The sequence below is a fragment of the Onychostruthus taczanowskii genome, unplaced genomic scaffold, assembly GCF_017590055.1.
Source record: "Onychostruthus taczanowskii isolate IOZ18803 unplaced genomic scaffold, ASM1759005v1 scaffold63, whole genome shotgun sequence".
In the NCBI taxonomy this organism is placed as follows: Eukaryota; Metazoa; Chordata; class Aves; order Passeriformes; family Passeridae; genus Onychostruthus; species Onychostruthus taczanowskii.
In genome coordinates this window covers 514,252-527,197 of record NW_024504012.1, presented here as the reverse complement: position 1 = coordinate 527,197, position 12,946 = coordinate 514,252, and the positions used below count along the sequence as shown (strand labels likewise).

At 42.3% G+C, this 12,946-nt stretch overlaps 1 protein-coding gene across 2 annotated transcripts in view; it reads right to left on the bottom strand.

Annotated features, from left to right (window-relative positions):
* The window catches only part of RABGAP1L (RAB GTPase activating protein 1 like), a 219,036-nt gene extending 206,675 nt beyond the window's left edge, over nucleotides 1–12,361 (bottom strand). For both annotated transcript variants that reach the window (XM_041420094.1, XM_041420095.1), the window contains exon 1: nucleotides 12,253–12,361. The gene's annotated coding sequence lies outside the window, so the exon portion shown is untranslated. The remainder of the gene's footprint in view (nucleotides 1–12,252) is intronic.
* Nucleotides 12,362–12,946: the final 585 nt, after the last annotated feature.

Genomic DNA, 12,946 nt, shown 5'->3' with positions numbered 1-12,946 from the left:
GAATCTCTGTGTTACACACAACCCACTGAACCACTTAAATATTACACAGTCACAACATGGAGTTGCTTGAGGGAAAAAATACTGCTTTTATTCAGCTTAAAGCTAAAACCACAGAGGTGAAGAACCATTCCCAGAGGAATGGTGGGCATATGGTTGGTATTGAGCTGGAGCATGACTCAAGCAAGGCAAACCGAAAAAGCAAACCACTGATCTCAACCCCTAAAACGTACATATTGGGTGGCAGAAGCATCATGAACTTTATATAAAATGCCAGGTAAGTGGAAGCATGTCAGGAAAGCTGCTGGCTACAAAGGCAGCCTCCCAGCAAACAGGGGGCTTCCTTCTGTTTACTTGTACAATTTGAGCAAGCAGGAGTCATGGGTGACAAGCTACACCTCAAACAAAACAACGTTAAAAACAAGGTAGGTGGGATTCTTTTGAACAACTTTAATAAATTTTTCAGGCCTAAGATTTGTCCACACACAGAAGAGACATCAGTAGGAGAACAGAGAAGACAAGCACACTTGCCTCTTCCTGCCACAGACTGATTCATGCTTCAAAGTATAGCTGATATTAGCTCATCCAATTAGTGTTTAACCAACCTAAGGAAATATATTTTATTTTCAGCCACTAAAGAGAAAAACTTTTCTCTGTATTTATTCCCCTCCAGAGAGTATAACAGGTAAGTGTTCTGCCACTCTACAGGGATGTTACCAGTCTTTATGTGTATAAAACAAAAATAAATCAACAAACTACACTTTATACACCAAGTTCTGGCAAACACGTTTGCTCATTTAAGCAGTAGCTCATTCTGCCTCAAGGATAAAGTAACTCTAGTACACTTTCACACTGTTTCCCTGACACCAACTGAAAACAAACACTTTAATTTCTGCAGCCAGTAATTGATTTTTTAACTTTGGAAAATATAAAGTAGCAAGTAAGAGTATGCATTTTTTCAGAGCTGGCATTTGGCAAACCCAAGTTGCTTTTTTTGTCATTGCTACATGATGCTTGCAGGCAGCATTCAAATTGAAATCAACGACCAGCCAAGTTACCAAACTGTATCACCACTCAAAAATATAATGACCTATATTCCAGATGAAAGCATCAGCATAATGCAATCCCTCTTTTAAGGAGATTATTCAATGGTTTATTCCCTAACTGTGAAAATAACAGTCTGGGTCTAATGCAGTCACTGCAACAACCTCTGTCCATTAAATAAATTGAGTATTTCAACCAGGAATTTTCTTCACATGCTGCTATGTCCAGAAATAATTACATGATGTAGAGCAAAAGAGCCCATATGGAAGAGCAGTATGAGACAAGGCAGCAGTGATCCCAGGCGCCAGTCCTCTTCTGTGCCAAACAAGTACCTTATCCTGTGTCACCATGTCACTGAAACCCACCAGAAATCCTGATCCACTGCCCTGCACCGACCGCCTCCAGGGCTAGTAAAATCCTTGTTCCTCCAAGGCAGAATTGGAAGTTATGACAATTATTACCTCGAGGTTTGTAAGATGCATTCTGGGAATAAATAACAGCAAAAAATCTTGCAAAAATACAGCAAAAGTCATTAATTTTCTTGGTGTAATTTTCTTGTCTCACATTAGCCAATAATCATGAAAAAACCCAGGACCATCTGATGAGGCTGGCTACCCAGAACAGTTTAGATTTTATGTGTTTCATCAAATTTCTAGTTTGATAAATTCACTTGACTGCATAAAAGAAGACATGAGAAGCCAAAAATCTGTGTTCACTATGCCTTTTTTTTCTTAATCAGAGTCTCTCAGAGAACTTCCCAAATATTACCAGACTGTACCATCAGTTTCAACATAAATGATGCATGATGTCCATTAAATGTAGACAAGAAAACTTACTATCCATGTTTACGTACTGAATACTTCTACAAAATATTTTTACTTAAGGAAACAAACAGTTACAGGCAGCCAATCTAAAAGTAAAAAAAAATCACAGAAAGGTAAAGTGGTCAAACAAAAAGGCCATGCTCTAAGAAGTGGTTATTTAAACCTATCTTTTCCACAACCTTGCTTTCAGCATCCTGCCCATCTCCCTTAAGTTAAGGACAATCTACTGAAAGGTCAAACACACAGTTAAGAAATAGCAACTACCAAAGGCAGAGTCTCAATCAGCCTCAGAGCCAGAGGGGGCAGTGCTGCCCTGCCAGGAACAAACCCAAGGAATAAGTAAAGCATGTTCAGTGCAAGGAATCCAAACCTGTCACAGCACATGTTGCAGTCAGGATGGCCAGGATACACAGAGTATCACCATACAACAGCAGAGAGCTTCAGCCCATACAGAGCACCACACCACCTCACGAGGCTGCATCTGCCCCGTTCTTTATCCCAACGTTTTATCCCCTCATGTTGATGCCCTCTGCTCCCTTTGGTGGCTGCTCAGTGCCCCTGGGCACTCCAGGGCTCATTGCTGTCAGTGCCGCTCACAGCTGCACCCACTGGGGATGAGGCTGGGCCACAGCCCCGCTCCCAATGACCACAAACTGTGTGCCTACACAAACCTAAATATGAAGTGTGATCTACAAAAGCACCAGCATCCCACCCTTCATCCAAGTCAGAGCCAACTCTGTGCAAAGTCACTCGTCAGGTGCTCAGAAGGCTCAGCAAAAGCAATGATAACAAACTGCACTGTGCAAATGTAGAAGTGCTGTGACACCTCACATGAATTTCCTGGGCAATGTACACAATAACTCACCTGCTCTTTCCACACTCCCCAGTGAGACCCCTGGAGCTCAACTACTGCCAGAAATAACAAAAAACAGAATCACAAAGGCTACAGAGAGAAACTGGGAGAGACTGCTGGAACAATGATCACTTGAATTGGGATTATTATACCCTTTGATTTCTCTGGCTACCATCAAAAGCTCGATTCTAAACCACACTTCAGTCTGACACCTTTATGTTCAGTCTGACTTACTGATGTCTCTATAAGATGCAAGAAAAGAAGAATCAGAAATGGGAAGCTACAAGGCTCAAAAGCAAATTATCACTCCAAATAACTGTGGATAACTTCCAACTTCACATTACTGTTTTGAAACTCGACAAAATATGTTCTTGGACATTTTGATCAACTCATTTCCCCTCTCCCCTCACAGATTTTATCCACATCTAATAGGAATAAACAGTAAGAGTTAACCTTCAAAACAATGTAAAAATCAGTTGCTGACTTTCATTCCTTACTCGTTTCCTCAGAATTGTTTAACAGTTATGTCCAAGAATAATTCTAGTTATCAGTTCCTGACTTCTTGCGAGTTTATACTGCCAACACTGATTTTTAACAATTATTTGTCCTAATTGTTAAAAGCATGGCAGGGTAAAAAACACCTCTTATGGTTTGAGTGTACCTCTATGAGCAAAAACAAACTGTCTACATAAACAGAAGGGACCAATGTCACCAGACTGCCTGACCCAAGTTCCAGCTGAAGTTTTACCCCAAAAACAACTGCTGGCACACACAAAAAGTTCTCAAATTGACTTCACTGCTGTTTTGCACTCCTGTGCTCACAAACACTTAAGTTCAAGCAGAAGTTCTGAAAAACTACCCAGATTTCAGCAGTATCTGGAAGATGCAGTAGGTGGAAAATGGCCTTAAAAAAAGCTGCAAATCTTCCTACCTTGTCTGCTAAATCACACTTCACTACCAAGCACCCAAGTGAGCACAACAACGCACAGAACTCACACCAAACTCAGCAGCCAGCCCTGGGGGCAGCCATGCAGCACTGCCACCAAGCAGCTATTTGAGAGTTCTCTTCAAAATAACAGGAAATAATGAAAGTATACACCAGTGGAACAAAATAAAATGAAGGGTTTACAGAATGAAAAAAAAAAATCCATTTCCTGCCACATGCATTTCAGGTTAGTCAGTCTAAATCATACAATCTAGTATTTGTTTCTCAGTAATAGCTAACTTAAAAAACTCCAAGCTTCTAAGGAAAAAAATACCAGCTTGCAGCATTCGAACACTTAATAAAGGAAAATACACCAGTATCTTATTTAAATACAAAGAAAAATTAATTATTTTCAAATTTTAGCCAGCTTTTAAATTTCTCCACCAACTTCTAAATTAAAATTCTGGACCTTGTATTTTGTATCTAAATACACAGAGGAAGAGACAAAGCACTAGACTAAGAATATTTGCATTTTATTTTCACACTGATTTGCCTGCAGATGCCTGAGCACTGAAAAGGCACATTACAGCCTTTGCCCTTAATTAACATCTTGGGACAAGAATAAAGAGTTAGAAAACAAAGAGAAAAGTAACACAGACACACTTTTAAAACTGTAATGTATTTGTTAAAAATACAAATAGGTATTTGTATTTTTTACAAATTTATGTACTGCAATAGATCTGTGGATCTCACCAAAATAATTCTGACAAATTTTAGAAAAAACAGTAACATTTTGCATAGACAATAGAAGTACAAATTAGAACTCTCTTACTTACTATGCTGAAATAGAGGATAACAAGACACCAGACCTCTGCAAAGTGCAGTAATCAAGTCAAAATATTTAAACTGATCTTCTTTAAACTGTTTTCCACTGAAGGAACTTCAGAAAAGGCAGATTGCTACAGAATTTATAACCAAAACATTCAAACCCACCTGGAAACATGCCACTCCTACACCACTGTGAAGCTCTAACACCTCCTGAGTAATTGTACTCAACAGAAAAGCAAAGCATTCAAATGTTAACTACTTCTCAAATAAACATTGTAGGGGACAGAGGAGGAAATTCATTTCTGGTTAAAACAAAAACCAATTCACCAGAACAGGATCCATTTCCCTAAACAGTAGCAAAGATTATCAAAACTAATCATACAATTAGTTTATGCTAAAAGTCAATTCTTTGAATAAGATTCTTGGACAAAGCCTCAACTCCCATTCTTTTTCCTTCCAAAACAAAAAATTAAGTCATATGCATGGACAACTGCAACAGGTCAGCATCTGCAACTTGCTGTCCACCCCCAAAAAATCTGGCTATGTGACTTGAGGTACATACAAGAGACATGACCTTATCAGAAAGGTCAGCAACACTTGAACTGAAAGCACAGCTACCTAACTTAGCTCAACGCCGTGAAAGTCAGAGGTTTAAGCATCACTTACCACTGACAAGAAGCGTAAGCTCAAGACTATCTCATAATTACTAAGTAATTGTCTTCTGGAAACTTGTACCATCACACCTTGCAATACAACACACAGAGGTTTTGTAGATTAAAGAATAAATAAATAAATACACACACCAAATGTAAGAGACGTTCTGAGAGCCGTGTTTATTTACTGACCTGCAGGAGAAGACCACGGATTGGTCATGACTGGTTACTCAAAACTGATTCCTTTCATCAAAAAAATTAACACTACACAAGTTTTATAGCACGTGCTGAGAAGGGACTTGGTTGTCAGCCACATTCACACCGATTTGATTCCCCACCTGTGTCACTGATACACTGTATGATAGCAACCAACTTATTTCACTTCTAAGCCCAAGAGTGACATGGAAACCTCACTAAGCCATTAAGCAAATGGCCTTCAAGATCCACTCTTAGATTCACTCACTGGCTGAAATCCTGTTCTGACAGTTTACTGTTTCTTAAAAACACCTTTCCCTTTCCTTTTCTCTGCCCTTTTACCTTTTCTTCTCCAGTTAGAAATCACGTGGGAGATACCAGGAATTTGAGCAATTAAGACAGGAAGCTGTCCACTATTATTAGTAATTAGGTTTACTATTTAAGAGTGTGCCAGTTGCCTAATGTAAAATGAAAGATCACATATGAAGGCAAATGTGCAGATTATAATTTTACCATTAATTACCACAGTTAATGTGCACTGTTTTGCATCGAAGTGTAACTCCAAAATCTTTCTACTATAGCAGAAACCACCTCAGAACTCCCAACCATGCTAAAAAGGGTATTTCTAGTCCACACAGATACCAAAGCCCTATGTGGACAGAGCAGCCAGACCAGTAACTGACATACCCAAGGCTGAACCTGGATGCCACTGAATCACCAGAACATCAGCACAAATCACACTTACAGCAGTCAGGAAACTGTAGGATACATCAAGCACCTGCAGAGGGTTTAAACTAATGAAGAACTTCATTTCAGACTGCCTGTCTACACAGATTGTAACTCAAGAACTCATTTCCTTATTTGTCTTGAATAAAAAATGCTTCAATTTCCAAAATTTTAGTTTATCCCAATGATTTCTCAAATGGATTCATGCATCAACAGAAAATAATTAAATTAATTCCAACTGGAAGCATTTATGTACAGATGGCATCAAGTATTTATCCACCCATCTTGCTGTTAAATATTAACATCTTTTCAATGAAAGGGGAAGGGCATACACTGAAGCTGTAAATTTCTATGTTGAGTTAGTTATTTTAGTGATGGGGGAAGAAAATTAATTAAAAAAAAATAAATTATGTGGATCATTTTTCTCATTGCTTTGTCTCCTTGGTACAAATTGCACTCTACATCTCAAGCAGGGCTTACCCCATACAAGAGTTTGATACTGCTCGCTGCTTGTTCAGGAGGAACTAAAATCTCCCATTCAACCACAACAAGCTGAAGCTAGAATCATTCATTAACCAACACTTCAACTAATTTCAAAGTTTTACATATTTACAGATACAAAAGTTTTGATCTCTGCTTCACAAGCACCCAGCAGGCAGATGCTGGAGAAGCTACCCAAGAGCAGCCCAAAGACACAGGCTGTAGGATGGCATTAGGAAAAATCAACACTGGCAGCAGAAGAAAAGGTAAGGAAGAAGTGCTCCCTGAGCTCATTGGAATAAGTCACCTGTTAACAAAGTACATGGAAAAGGATAACATACATGTAGCTTTTTTGCCCCAGTTTTCACTGGTAAGGTCCATTCAGAAGCCTTGCAGACCCCTGAGCCCAGTAGCAGTCTGCTGGAGTGAGAAGTCCCCTCCAGAAAGATGAAGTTTGGAAGCACTTCAGGAAACTAGAAACATACAACCTATGTAACCAGATGGGCTATATCTAAGAATCCTGAGGGAGCTAGTCAGTGTAGCTGAGATATAATACTCTACCACTTTTAAAAAGGCCATGAGACTGTGAGAGGCTCCTTCTGACCAGAAAAAAGCCAAATATCACAACCAATTTCAAGAGCAAGGAGGAGGATCCAGGCAACCACAGATCAGCCAGCCTAACCTAAGTCCATGAGAGGATTATAGGGCAAATCCTCCTGGAAGGCATCACTCCGCTCAAGGAGCACAGGAAGATGACAGGGAATAGCTAGCATGGATTTACCAAGAACAACTGATGCCTGAAGGACACAAGAGCTTACTGCAAGGAGATGACTGGCTTAGCAGATGATGGAAGAGCACAGAACACAGAAGGCCATTAACAAGTCTCCCACAGCATCCCTACAGCCAAACTGGTGAGACAGGCATGGGGTAAGTGAGCAATGAAGTGTTTGGGAATTTGCCTGGACTGCTGAGCTGAAAGAACAGCCACAGCTGTACCAAGCTCCATCCAAGCAGCTGCAGTGGCATGCCCTAGGGATCACCTGGATGAAACCAGCAGTACCACCCAATGGCTCTAGGAATCATCTAGATGGTGGGACAGGCTGCATCCTCAATGACACCAAAGTGGGAGTGGTCAGCTCCACTCAGACCAGGACAGGCTGAAGAAAGGCACCAGAAAGACCTTGAGAAGTTCCATGAAGACAAGTGCTGGGTCCCATACCAGTGGCAGAACAACCTCCTGTGACAAGACAGACTGAACACGAACTAGGTACAGACTCACTTTTTCAGAGAAGTATTTGAAGATCCCATCAGACAAAATTTTGAAAACAAGTCACCAGTACATGCCCATAGCAAAGGCAGCTGAGCACAGCATGGGCTGGATGCAGGAGTCGAAGGCAGCAGGTCCAGGGAAGGATCAGTCCCCTCTGTGGAGCACCTGTGAGGCCGTGTCTGCAGTGCAGCCAGGTTTGGGCTCCTGGGGCAGGACTCACACAGACACTCTGGAGCACGTCCAGGGGCCAAGCTGGCCAGGTGGCAGGAGCACATGGCGTACAGTGAGAGGCTGATGGAACTGAGTTTGCACAATCTGGTCAGGAAAAGAGCTCTAAAGAATCCTTATTGCTGTCAGCTCTCTAATGAAAGGCTGCAGAAGAGAGAACTGGACTCTTCTGGATGATGGACACTGACATGTTAAGAGGCAACAGACATAAGTTGGAAAGTAAATTTCAACTACCTTAAAGGGAGGGAGGAAAGATAAAATCACTGAGTGCAGTCAAATGTGGAAATAGATTGCCCAGAAAGGTGTAAAAGGCTGGAACAATCTTATCTAAATTATTCCTACTTTAACATATGCAGGGAGCTGGATTAGATGACCTCCAGAAGCCCCTTCCAACATAAATGACTCTGTCTTAAGAATTTACTATTTGACCTGCCAATTATTCTATATTAGAAACTTTCCTTCAGCAGGTTTTGCATCAGGTTTATTACTTTCAATCATGTGTTTCAAAATTCCAGTTCTCCTCTACATACAGTAAGCCTACATCCAGTGTTGTACAGAGAAATGTATATATCTCTTATCTTCTTGCCCTTAGAACTCCTTCCCTTTGTACTGCTGTGCTTCCACCACAAACAGGGAACATGTTTTCAGCATCAGAAAAATTTTGCACTTTTAAGCTTAATTGATCTAAAAAAACTCACACCTTCAATATTCTGGCTCATGATACAGGGATGACAAGAGTAGGAAAGCAGATGGCTGTGACCCATCTCATTGTGGCAAAAGCTACTTTTTCCCTCTGACCACTTACAAAAAATTAGAAAGATACTTCTGCTATTCTTTCCGAAGAGTAAGAAATATTCCATGAAAGAAGCAATCTAACATGTGTTCCACAAGGGCCTTACTCACCTTTCAGAGCAATCTATTTTACTAAGCAGATTTTGGTACCCCTTTTATGTATTTATGTTCTGTTTACAAACAGTAACACCCAACAAACTAGTTTGTCAGCATCACAAAGTCCCCTCTGGGAACACTCCTGACAGCAAATTTAAATAAACACCTTAAAATCCACAGAGGTTTTCGAATAATCTACACACTGGTTTTGTTTCTCTTTAAAGTTAAGAATACAGGAAAAAGGTGAAATAAATAATTTTCAAACATGTCAAGTCTTTTTTATGAACTAGGACTCCATCAAAGAACAAAGAATGCCTTCACCAATCCAGATTACAATAATGGCTCCTTCAACAGCTGTACCAGTATAACAGAGTAAGACTGAGACTGGAACAAACTGCCAAAGGTATGAATTTCAAAAAACACATCTTATCACAATATACTTGAAAACAACTTAACCTTCACTAAAAGGACACATTCAGGAAGCTCAATGTTAATGCCTGAAAGGTGCATTTTAATTCTCACTTAATAGGTCAAGATTAAAATTCATGGGGAGAAGTTGAGAATTATTACAGGAATGATTAGTGTAGCTGGTGGCCCAAAGAGCAAACAAACCTTCCATGGTGTATTTCCACACATTTTTGCATCCTCTTTGTTAAAAGTGCTTTTTTTTTTTTTTTGATACCAAGATCAAGAGTGCAAATAAAACCCATTAGTCCATGGGGTGCATAAAATGAGTATAATCCCATGACAAATTAATCTAGACTAGAAATCAGAAAGTGTGTAATTACTAAGGTCAGTCAGGTTTGAAATAGCCTTCCTATTACAGCAGAGGTAATAGCAATATACAACTAATTATTTTTAAATTAGAGCTGAATAAATTTACAAAAACCCCTAACAATACCGAGATCACTCCCTGAAATTAAGAACTCACCAAAAAGTTCAGAGAGCAGAACAGATTAACAAAGGAGAGAGAAGAAGAAAACCACAGCAACTTCTGTGGGCCCATGGAAGAACACAGACACAGAGCTGGCTCTTGAGTCCATTTAATGTTGTCAAAAGTCAATAAAATTACACCATGGCTTCATAATCAATCTAAGACAGTACTGGCAGAAAAAAAAAAGAGCCACTACTCTTACTATCATTGCTACTTTCACCACAAGTCAATCAAACCCACAACGTAGCTTCTCCTAGCAGCACTGGCTTCTGCCATTAACTCACTGACCACAAAGCCAGGTCCCAGCTGAGGAGCATCACAACACCTGAGACTGTTCCACCCTCTCCCCCACCAACACTCAACTTCCTCCTCTGGACTAAGCCAATGTCCACATGGCCGGGCATGCGAGCTGGGTCAGGAAGTTGTTGTAATCAGAGTACCTCAGGGAACAAAAAAAAAAAGAAGAAATAGAAGTACATATTTTTAACCAGATTAGTTCTTTTTACTCACTTCCTGACTGTGGAAGTCCCTTTGATGAGAGAAGAGAAGGAGCAGCCACAACACAGACTGTCTTGAAATGCTAGGGAGTACACCAGGAACACACACGAGCCACATTATAAACTTGAACTTTTTGCAATCCCCTTACTAACACCACCACAACTTAATCTGTGAATCACTTTTTAAAGAACTGAATGCTTTTTAACAAAGCAATACATTTCAATGTAACCATTTTAAAGCAAACACTGCAGAGTAATTTTTACAGTTCTCATATGTACAGCCATGCTGTTCAGAGCTCCAGAATGCTTTTGGAAAAAAGCAGTTATTTAAAAAAAATCAAATAAATACAACAAAACTAACCCAGCATGATTTTCTACGGCTGCCTAAAACAGAAGGAAGTAGTGGAAGGCTCTGTCACTCACTGAGTTCTGGGGCTCATCAGCTGGTGCTGGCTCCCCTCTGGACACTCACTGGCAGCATTCTTACAACACTGGAGTCAATTTGTGCTTACTGTAACTGTATTTGCAGTCTTTTCAAGTTTCAACTACAAAGTAAGTTATTAATCATGTAATTATAACCATCTAACCCACATAAACAGAGTTATCTACAATCCCTCTTAAAATCTAGGCAGAGGCATAATTTGCAGAACCAACCTTACATGCCCAGTAAACCTTCATACAATCTGGAGCCAGGTCGGTCTGACAGGCAGTCAGGATTTGGCCTATATCGTAGAGGTTTGGTTAAATAAAGCCACAGCACTTTTTCTGCACTTAAAGGAAGAATAAAACGTTGCCTGTACCATCAACAAGACATCTCTCTGGAAACTGAAAGCACACCTGCCCTTCTGAAAGTTTTAGCTGAAAAACAACGTGGTTGTGAGACTAGAGCTCGACAGTGAGAGAGACAAGCGATGCTTACCTAATAAGCAAATTACTTCCTAATTGTCACTAGATTTTTTTTTTCTCTGTTTTAAAGAAGAGCTGTCATTTTGAATCTTTTTCCCCCTCTCCGGCACACGATGGATGGATACACACACGCACACAGCTGTGAAATGTGGTAGGATATTCCTTATTCACAGCACCACCAAACCAAGCACTCGCAGCAACACAGCTTCGAGAGAGTGACAGCAGGAGCAAAGTACACACGGCACTGCAGGAACTTATCCAGGACAGTCAGCAAGTCCATTTCCTTCACTGCCGTCCCTGCTTCAGATGGTATCAGCAGGTTTCCAAGTACTTTTATCTAAAGACAAGAATTTTGTACCAGCTTGCAAGTCGGGAGAGAGTGGAAGAGGGCTTAAAAAATAAAACAAACCACCAGAAATAAAACAAACCAGGGAAAAACAAAACAAAACAAAACAAGAAAGAAAAGAAAAAGACAACCAGCCCAAAACAAAACATAACGTAGGTGAAATTGAATGAAATTGAATGAAACTGAATGAAACTGAATGAAACTGACGCATGCAGGCGGCAGATTTAGGACCGTACTTTGCTAGTCTGGGCTCTTGGGAAGTGACTTCACTTTTCCCGCGGAGGAGGCAGGGAGATGAACGCTTCCACAGCGCTCTCGCATTCCTGACCACGAAAACAACTTTATTTTTTAAATCCTGCACTGCGCTCGAGCTCCTCTCCTCCCGGAGCGCCACTGCCCAGGGAACTCCACGCACACAGACAAACACCAAATAAGACGAACCGGCGGAACCATCGCCCCGCGCCCCCGCCGCCCCGGGGGCCCGCGGCCAGCGGAGGAGCCACCTCAGGTCAGCGGGCACTATCACCCGTCACAGCGGCTCCCTCCCCTCCCGTTCTCCTGCGGGAGCGGCGACCTCCCCGCCTGCGCCCCTCATGACACCCGCTCCGCTCCGCTCGCCCCGGCGGGGCAGGCCCGGGACAGCGTCCCGCTCTCTCACCGGTGCAGCCCGGCCGTCTTCCCCGCGCTGCCGCTGCCTCCAGCCCGGCGGGGCCGCGCAGCCGCCTCAGGGCCGGGACAGCGTCGCCCACATTCCGGCGGCGAGAGGGCGGGCGGGTGCGCGCGCACGGCTGACACGGCGTGAGGGCGGGAGGGAAGGAGGGACGGCGGCCGCTCTCGGCAGCGACAGCCCCGCCGGGAGCCCGGGGCCGCTCCGTGCTGCCGGCGGGATGCGCGGGGCGAGCGGCTCCGCGCCCGGCCCGGCCCGGCTTCCCATCGCTGCGGAAGTCTTGTGCGGCCCCATGGGAGTGCTCGCTCTGGGACACAATTATAGAATGGTTTGGGTTGGAAGGGGGCTTAAAGACCATGTCATTCCACCATCATGCCACGGGCAGGGACACCTTAGACTAGAGCAGGTTCCTTCAAGCTCTGTCCAGCCTGGCCTTGGACACTTCGGGGGATGGGGCAGCCACAGCTTCTCTGGGCACCCTTTGGCAGGGCCTCAGCACTCTCACAGGGAGACATTCATTCCTAATAGCTAATCTAACCCTGCTCTCTAGTGGTAAGCAGTTCTTCTGGGTCCTGTAGCTACATGCTGTTGTAAGTAAATTCTCCCTGTAAGTTCCCTTCAGGTACTGAAAGGGCACTATGAGGTCACCCCAAAGCCTTCTCTTTTCCAGGCTGAACAATCCCAA